The sequence below is a fragment of the Choloepus didactylus genome, chromosome 11 (assembly GCF_015220235.1).
Source record: "Choloepus didactylus isolate mChoDid1 chromosome 11, mChoDid1.pri, whole genome shotgun sequence".
Classification (NCBI taxonomy): Eukaryota; Metazoa; Chordata; class Mammalia; order Pilosa; family Megalonychidae; genus Choloepus; species Choloepus didactylus.
Window position 1 is genome coordinate 2,224,187 of NC_051317.1, and position 9,216 is coordinate 2,233,402.

At 46.3% G+C, this 9,216-nt stretch overlaps 1 pseudogene; it reads right to left on the bottom strand.

Moving 5' to 3' along the window:
- Nucleotides 1-6,332: 6,332 nt before the first annotated feature.
- Nucleotides 6,333-7,401, bottom strand: LOC119506459 (annotated as a pseudogene).
- Nucleotides 7,402-9,216: the final 1,815 nt, after the last annotated feature.

Below are 9,216 nucleotides of genomic sequence, written 5' to 3' on the forward strand. Positions count from 1 at the left end.
TATCTAAGCACAGTGAATCTTGATAATCACTCTGTGAGATGGAATGTATCCATTTATAGATGCAAAGACTGAGGCCCAGAGAGGTACAATAATTTCACCAGGGTTACACAGTAAATAATTGTCAGAGCCAGGTTCAGTATTCAAGACCAGATCTGCTTGATTGCAGAGCACGTGATCTTAATGATGAGGGGAGCACCCGATCTAAATCTTCTCCTGTGGTAGCACATTTCTGCCTTCTGAAGCCTCTTACAACCATGACAGCTAGTTGATCCTTCCTCCAAACCAACGAGGCAACACTGAGGAAGTCATACTAGCTCCTCTTTCAGAGAAGGAAACTGAAGCACCGAAGGATTAAGTGACTTGCACAGTGTGGTGGTTCCCAGTATTTTCTGAGTTCATGGGCCTCTTTGGAATACTGGAATTTCAGGGACATACTCAAATGGATTCCAAAGTGAACACTGAATTTTAGAAATAAGTTTGGGGGATGATATCAAAGTTTTGGATGTGTTTACTAAACACATGCATGAAGACATGAATAGAGATGTCTATTTTCAGCTCTGCATCCTCAGCATCTCCTCCAGGACTGGATACCCAGAGCATCCTTGAGCCTACTTTGTTGATGGAAGGAGTAAGCCCATTGAGTGACACTCAAGATCTCAGTGACTCCCCAGATTCTGTGGAGGCCTGGGGTGCAGGAATGTGGCATAGCCTCAGATCAAATAGTCTCCCATGACTTCTCAAGGGCTGCCATTCCCATTCAGGCCAGATAAAGGGGTGTGGGAGGCCCTGGTTGCACCTGCAATGTAGCTCCAGAACAACAGCAGGTCAAGATGCCTTTCCCAAGTTTATAAAGGCTGGTGCTAGGATGCTTTTTGCTTCAAATAATTTTAAAAAGCTGACCAAAAGTGCCTTGAGCAGTGAGTTCATTTATTACTCCACATTACTTGGAACTTGGATGTTCCAGGGTGGGTCAGCAAGGGCCAGGCTCCTCCCATCTTTCCCACCCTTTGAACGTTAGTGTGGTCCTGGGCTTGTCCCTTCCTGGTTGCAACATGGCAGCCATAGCCCCCAGCATCATGGTATCCACATGGACATAGGGTCAAAAAAGGATGTTTCCTTCCACAAATATCTTTTCATCAGGGACATAAACCTTTCCCAGACTCCCTTTTCTAGCAGAATTCTCTTCAGATCCCATTCTCCAGGAATTGCTCACATGCCCACATGCAAGGGAGCCTGGGAAAGACAGTATCTAATATTTTCAGCATCTAGGATGGGGAATGGGTTCTGCCTGCAAGGAGGAAGGAGATGTGTTGGTAAATGGCTGTTGATTAGGCAATCAATAGCACCTGCCCCACTGGCAAAGAAGCATCTATGGTCCAGGCCTCCATCACAGTTCTGCAGCTGACTCCCATGTGGGACATGGAACGATGTGGCCAAAGGAAGCTCCTGCTGGGGTCAATCCCCTACCCTGCCCATCGTTCCACCTTCTCCCTTCATCCCTGAGGGGATGGGAGCTATAACATGGAGATCCTTATTGCAAAGACTGGCTACCACGAGCATCCACAGCATGCCACCTATCTATTTTTTTTTTTTTTTTCAATCATCCTTGTTTTCCAAATAAGGAAATTGAAGCTCAAAGAGTGACTTGTTCAGGGTCACATAGATGATGAGGGAGAAACCGGGTTTTTTGGCCCTGAACCTGCCTTCCTAGCAGCTATGGTTAAATTGCCCTGATATAAAGTCTCTGAGACTCCAATTCTAGGGCCTATTGCTGGAGCCCTGATTTTCATTTTGCTAACATCTTCCTGACTACAGGGCCGAGCAGACAGTGCCCTACTGTCCCTCAACCTGGCCTGACCTCAGCTACCCCTAATCTAGGCTCCGTCCCCTGGCTGGCTCCTTTGCTCCTCCGTTACTTTCTGTGTGTGTGTGTGTGTGTGTGTGTGTGTGTCAGGGAGGGGGCACATACACCTGCCACCTTCAGGAGTGCCTCTCTCCAGGCAACTCAGACCCATAGCTGCTCCGCGTCCCCTGCTCCGCCCCTGGCAGGCCTGGGAAGGCACACGGGCAGGCAATCAGACCTGATCTTGAAATTGCCGATGTGGAAAATCCAGAGGAATGAATCCTGTTGGCTCTGGGCAGGTGCAGCTGTCACTGTCCCCAGACCTATGTTTGAGCCAACTGGGTCCCTCTCTCGGGCTCAGGCACAGGCAGGGGAGACCGAGGGTGCCGTGGGACAGCAAGGCAGCAGGGTGCTTTGTGCATGCTCGCACAGACATGCCCAGGCCGGTCCCAGCAGCCCCTCTGCTAGAACAAACCTGTTCCCCACCTTGGAAAGGAAACCCCATGGACGGAAGGAGGCTGCATCTGCCAAATAAACACAGTTAAGCCTCCGTGGTGTTCATCCCAAAAGAAAGGCTGTCAGACTCCCCCAATCTCCAGGGTCAGGCTCTTTGGGAAGTGACCCTCTCCTATAACTAGCCCTCATAAGAAAATTCTGGCTCAGGAGAGAGCTGTCAGACCAATGGCAAATACCCTGTGGCGTCTTGCCCACCTCAGTCTCCACATTCCCTTTTCTGGACCTGAAATGTCCAAAGAGGAAGGATATTCCTTATTCAGTGGAATCCTACTTGAGGCAGGAAGTTGGTCACCCTGGAATCCAATAAATATTTTTGGAGCCCAGCAGTGGTTTCAGGCTGTCCTCCCAAGCTTGAAGCACTGTGGCCGTGGCACCTAGTTAAACATCCATCCATCTATCTGTCCTTCTATCCACCTGTCCTTCCAACAAGCATCTGCTGAGTGCTGCCATCTGTGTGTCAGGCCCTGTGCTAGACTTGGAAGATCCAGAGTGAGCAAGACAGGCACATCCCTGCCTGAGCAGAGTTTATAGCACGGTGGAGGGAAAGACAGGCAAGCCATGATCACGAGAGATGGAGCTAAGTGTCTTGAAAGAGGTCCTGAACCACTGAAGACTGGCATGAAGCAGCCATCCATGCTTTACCTCAGAGCTTTGAGTTTAGCTGGGCTTGGCTGTCACCTCTGCTCTTTGAGGCACAGCAAATGCTGCAGGAATCTCCCCAGGCAGGGAGTGATCAGATTTGTGTTTTTAGGAAGATCACCTTGTACCTGAAAGGGTGAGATTGGAGAGAGAGACTGGCTGGGAGACAGATCCAGAGATGAGATGGTGGCAGCCTCAACAGGGCTATTGAAGAGGGTATGGAGAGCAGGTGGAGAAGGGAATGGATAGGGATGGATTTGAACAATATTTAGGAGGTAGTGCCAATAGGACCAGATGAGTGATGAGATAGATGGTGGACTTTAAGGAAGAGAGAGGCTCAAGGGTGATGCCCACATTTCAGAGTTAGGCAATTGGTTGGGGCCCTTCATTGAGTTAGAGAATATAGGTTTGGAGTTGGGTGGTTTGGTTGGCATTATCCACTTTAGGGCACACTGCTTTTGAGATGCCTGAAAGACATTTAGCCAGGGCAAGCAGTTAGAAATAGGGATCAGGAAAGGTCTGGGCTGGATAGAAATTAGGGAGCCATGACCCTCAAGCCTGGTCTTCTCCTAGTGTTCTCTATGCCTGCAAATGTCATCACTACTAACCATGTCACACAAGCCAGAAACTGGGAGATGTCTCTAACCCTCTCTCTTCCATGCACCTCATTCATTCCATTACCAGGATCTGCCCATTCTGTCTCTAAATACCTCTCAAGTCTCCCCATTTCTCTCCTTCTCCACTATTACTCCTAGTTTAAGCCATGACCATGATCTCTTGTCTGGTTGTCTACAAGAGACGTCAAATTTTTCTCCCTGCATCTACTCTGCTCAGTTTCTAATCCATTCTCCACACTGAAACCAGAGTATTCTTTATAATTCATAAAACTGATCACCCTCTCTCCCCACTTAAAGCATGACAAAAGCTTGCCCACTCTCTCGGGAGGAATCCTCGCCATGACATACAGTCTTACATGGTCTCCAGCTCCATCTTGCACCAGGCTCCCCCTCATCCTCTGTACCCCCAACCCACTGCACTCCTCTCCTTCCACATGCTACTCTCTCAGCCTGGAATGTTCTTCCCAACCTTTTTGGGCTTATTCACTTCTACCTCCTTCATACAACAGAAAAATCCTACCTCCCTCACAGAACTCCCTGATGAGGTCATTTCTCTCAAGGATGGGACCTCAGAGCCACATCTTTGTCCTTATCATGTGGGAAATACAACATTCATTGTAGGAGTCTTTGATCTATCATCTTCCCCCACTAGTCTGAGAGTAAACTCTAGGTAGGGAAGGAGCATTTCCTTTTTTCTTCATGTTTCTTTTATTTTATCACTAGCTCCTGGCACAGAACCTAGCACAGAGGAATTAATAAATATCTGTTGAATCAATGCATGTTGGAATGAATGAATAAAAGGATGAAGGAATGAAGCAAGCCATGGGAGCTGACGGGATCACCCAAGAAGAGGGGGAAAACAGGGAAGAGGATCTGGAACAGGATCCTAGGGGACCCTAATGTTTACAGGGTAGGTAGATGAAGAGGAGATCCCCCAAGGGAGACTGAGAAGGGAAAGGGAAAGAGGAGAGCAGGAAAGAAGAGTGACATGGAAACCAAGGGAGGGCATAGACTTAGGATGGAAGAGATTATCAGCAGGGTCTAATGCTGCTAGGAGGTCAAGTAGGAAGAGAATTTAAAAGAGGGCATTTGCTTTTGTAAGTAGAAGGTCAGGAGTGGCCTTGACAGGAACTGTTTTCCCCAGAAGGGGCAGACACTAGATGAAGGGGTTCAAGGAATGGATGGTAAGTAAAGAAGCAGAGCAGGGAAATGAATGGTGAACACTCTTACGAGTTGTTGGCCAAGAAAGGAAGGAACAAGACAGACAGGTAGAGTCTCCATTAGGGGTGGGCTTTTTCCTTATAATGGAGGTGTCCAGAGGGAGCTGGGCTCAGGGCCCCACCAGGAATACCAAGGGGCCACCCAGAGTTTAGACATCTTGATCTGGACTCTGAGCTACCAAGCAACAAGCTCTTCCCTTCTGCACAGGGAGAGACAGTGGGAAAGCAGGATCAGAAAACAGGTAAAGTTGGAGGAAACATTCCAAGGGCCAAGAGGCAGTGGAGAGAGTACTGCCAGAGAGGGCAGGAGAGAAATCTTTTCTCAAAGGTTTTCAAGAGCCAGGAGACACATATCACCATCTGGACTGGAGTGGCTCCTCTCCACAGAATGTTCTGGAATCTAGAGTTTCCTGCGGGAAAAAGCAGAGCTTAGAAGACAATGTTGGTGTTCTTTTGGGAGGAGGAAGGTGGTCAGTAGCCATTCACCCCTGTAATTTTGCCCACTCTGAAAAATGAGACCATCAAGCCACTCTACCCAACAAACAACATGGCGGCCATAAAAATGAACAGTGGCTCACACGATGGCGGTGCTTCTCTGGCCTCCAGGTGCCCCATGTCCACCCTCAAAGACCCCTGAAAGTGCAGACTCCTGGGAGGGCAGGATGGGAAGCAGCCTCACAGGAAATCTTATTCTGTATTTGCCACACTTAGCCATTGGGGCACCCTCTACAAGATCCTGTTCTAATCAGGTAACATAGTACATCATCATCAACATTCTGCCATCCACCACCTGGACCATTATTTACTTGATAGTTCTTCCTTTTAAAAAACTGTTTTAAAAATAACTTAAATAAATTTAATTGCATTTTAAAAGAAAAGCTGTGTCACTACTGTGAGTGGAAAACTAGATTTAATTGTGTCTAGAAAGTAATGGTAAAAGTAATACAAGGAAATAGTATTCTCAAATTTCAGCTAGATCATGCTGCCTGCTAGATGATGGGCTGAAGACCTGAACCCCTTCCTTTTTTTTCTCTTTTGTGATTTTAATGGAAGCAATGCTATTTCATTTTTTAAAAATTCTCTTATAAGCACTAAATTTTAATAGCAAAGTCAATTTTTTGACAAGAAACACTATCAAGAACTTCCTTCAGGAACAAAACAATGCTGTTCATTCTTCCTAACATCCAAATTGAAGGTCTACCCATAAAAAGATCCCACACAGAAATAAAAAGTAACAAAAACCACATTCTAAGGATTCAGTGCATTCAGCAGCCTTCACTGTGCTGCCTAATCATCTTTTAGCTGACTTTCAAAAAATAACACCCTAGGTCATCAAAATATACATTTTCCATTTGCTTTTTTAAAAATTAAAAATAATAATTAAAAAAAACTTTAAAGCAATTCTCAATCAATTGCCTGACTCATTTCGGTTTCACCTAAAGCTTACAGAGGTCAGGATGGCTATTTGAAGAACACATGATTAGATAATATTAATCTTCAAGGTTTAGTTTTCTTCCAAACAGTGTAAAATACCCACAACTCCAAGTTTGAAGGGACAAAGACAATCTTCGAGAATTCCACAGGGAAATACAGGCCCCAGAGCTGTTTTCATAGTGTCAGGGCTTTTGTCAGATTAGCACAGTTCCCCTGTTTAAAATATTTCTCATCCTGTTTCAACACTCTCCATTGAAAGGTCAAGAATCAGTCTGAGAAACTCCCATGTGGAATCTTCTTCCGGAGATGTGGAGATTGGAACAGCTGTCAAATCATTAACCACGTAATCAAACTTTCTCCCTTCTTTGGCATTATTTCTTCAGATCTGGGATACGGTCTTCTATTAGAACCTGATAGCATTCTCCTTTAAGATTGTCCAAGACGTCTCCACAAGTTTCTCACATATATTTCTTACACCCATCAATCACCATTTGGTCAATGTCTACCATAGAGACCATCTTTGGTTTCAGTTTGACTGTTTTACATAATATGCCCCCATCTCCACCACCTAGAATCAATGCATCTTTGCCAGTTAATCTTCTTTTCCACTGCCCATGATATATGCCAAATCACTCTCTGCCAAATTAACAACCTGCTGACAATAAGAGTATTCTACAATATTATACATTGCTTTGAGTGTAGAATTTTAATATTCTGATAAGGTGAGTCTTCATCAAACACCACTTCATCTATGTCATACTCAACCAGGCACCCATCAGCAGTGAGCCAGGATCTGTCCATGGCACTGCCTCGTGCAAGGGGTGGTAATTGCAACACCCTCCCTGGACTGTCCTGACTCAATTCTTTCATTCTTTCTTTTACTTTATTCAAAAGATTGGCAATTTCTTCTTTGCCTTGTGCATCACTGTCATAACCCTGAAGGTCCACCAACACCTATCCATGTGGGTAAATTCTCAAATTGGCAAAGCTGCCTTTTTTGTTCGTGTAGGTTGGCTAAATAGCCGTGGTCCTGCCAGGTGTACACTGACTCCGTCATTCCCTGCTCCTGGGAAATGGACTGGAGGTCTATTAGAATGGTCTTGCCCTCAGCTTTTGCACCAAGCTTGAAGTCGAGGGTGTGTGCCCCGCAGCTGCCACTGTGCAGCGAGGCCCTGTGCCATGCCTGGGGAGGTGGCTGTGGGAGACTCGGGGCTGTGCGGGGTGTCAGGCTGTGGTGGCCTGAACCCCCTTCTTTAAAGGGGAGGAAATGAGTGTCAGAGAAGTGTAAAAGCCACAAGCCCACCCAAACCAAGTGTCCTCCTTGCGGGAATATGACTCAGTGGTGGTTACTATTTTACGATCTCCTCTCACACCTCTGAGTGCCTTTTTTCTAGGAATCCTGAGCAAGTCCAACCTTTTCATCTTCCAGCTGAGGGAGTAATGCCAAGGGCAGGTTGAATCATCAGGCCACTCGGCCAGGTGGCGGAGCTGGAACAGAATGTAAACTTCCCGACTGCCGAGGCACCTTACTGTCCTGTCCCAGGAGGGGATGGCCTTGGGGTGCCAGTGGGGAGAGGGCTGCTGTTGGCTTGGGAGAGGAGAAGGGCAGTGTTCCCCATGGAGCAGTGGTTCTCAACTGAGGGTTCTCAACCCAGGGGACATTTAGCAGTGGCTGGAGACAATTTTGGTTTTCACAATTGAAGGGGTAGGAGGGTGGTGGATGCTACAGGTGTCTAGTGGGTAAAGGCCAGGGAAACTGCTACCCATAACCATCCCACAACACACAGGACAGGCCCTGCTACAACGAAGAATGACCAGACTCAAAATGTGAATAGTGTTGAGGTTGAGAAACCAAGTAGTGAAGTGGTTCAATCGTGGTGGCTATAGTGCCAGATGCTGTGTTTCCAATCTCACTGCCACCACTTAGTTCTGGACTAAGTGGTGAGTGTTTAATTAACCACCAAGTACTAAACTTGTTTGGGCAAGTTACCTAGCTGCTCTGGGCCTCATTTCAAATGAGCTAATGCACATTGTGCATTTAGTATGGTGCCTTGAGTGGAGGCATTTTGTAAAATATTGAGCAGTCTCCAGACTTGTTCACCCATCAGTTCAGATGGCCACACCCTGGGTGTGTGAGGGAGCTGATGTTTCCCAGGCACCTGCTCAGCCATGACCTCTAGATCAGCTAGCTGTGGTGGTGGGAAGGATAATCAGGCTCTGACTATATTCTAGGCATCAAGGTGTTTTCCATGCATTAGCTCATATAACCCTCACAAAACTCCTGCCAAGTAGAGATTTTATTCCCATTTTATAGGCAGGAAAACAGACTCAAAGAGGTTGAGTGAATGAGTGTGTTCAAGGCACTAAGAATACACAGAAAAATAAGACTCATCTGAGATTTCCAGACCTTAGTCAAGTAAGGGAAACAGGAGAATAAATCAACACAGTAAAATAATAACAGAAACTGTAACTACCAAGCCTGCCTCATCTGATATGCATAAAACAGATAGTTGTTGAGCATCTACCATGGGCCAGGTCCTGTCTTGGTCATCCAGGCTCCTGTCATTGAGTTGCTCACAGTCTAGTGGGCAAGACAGATTACAGGACAATGTAGTCCTACAGTGTGGTGGCTAATTTCACGTGTCAACTGGGCTAGGTTATGGTGTCCAATTGTTTGGTCAAGCAAGCACTGGCCTGATTGTTGCAGTGAGGGTATTTTGTAGTTAGATTTGCAGCTATAGTCCACTGATTGCATCTATGATGGATTGCATCTACAATCAACAAAGGAGATGGATTTCAGCAATGAGGGGGGCCTCCTTATCCAAATCCTCAGCTAGAACTGGGAGTTTCAGCAGTCAGAAAGAAGAACTTCTGTCCCTACTTCAGTCACTGGTTTCTCCTGGTGAATTTAACTTCAGCTTCATCAGAGTTTCCTGTTTGTGGACTG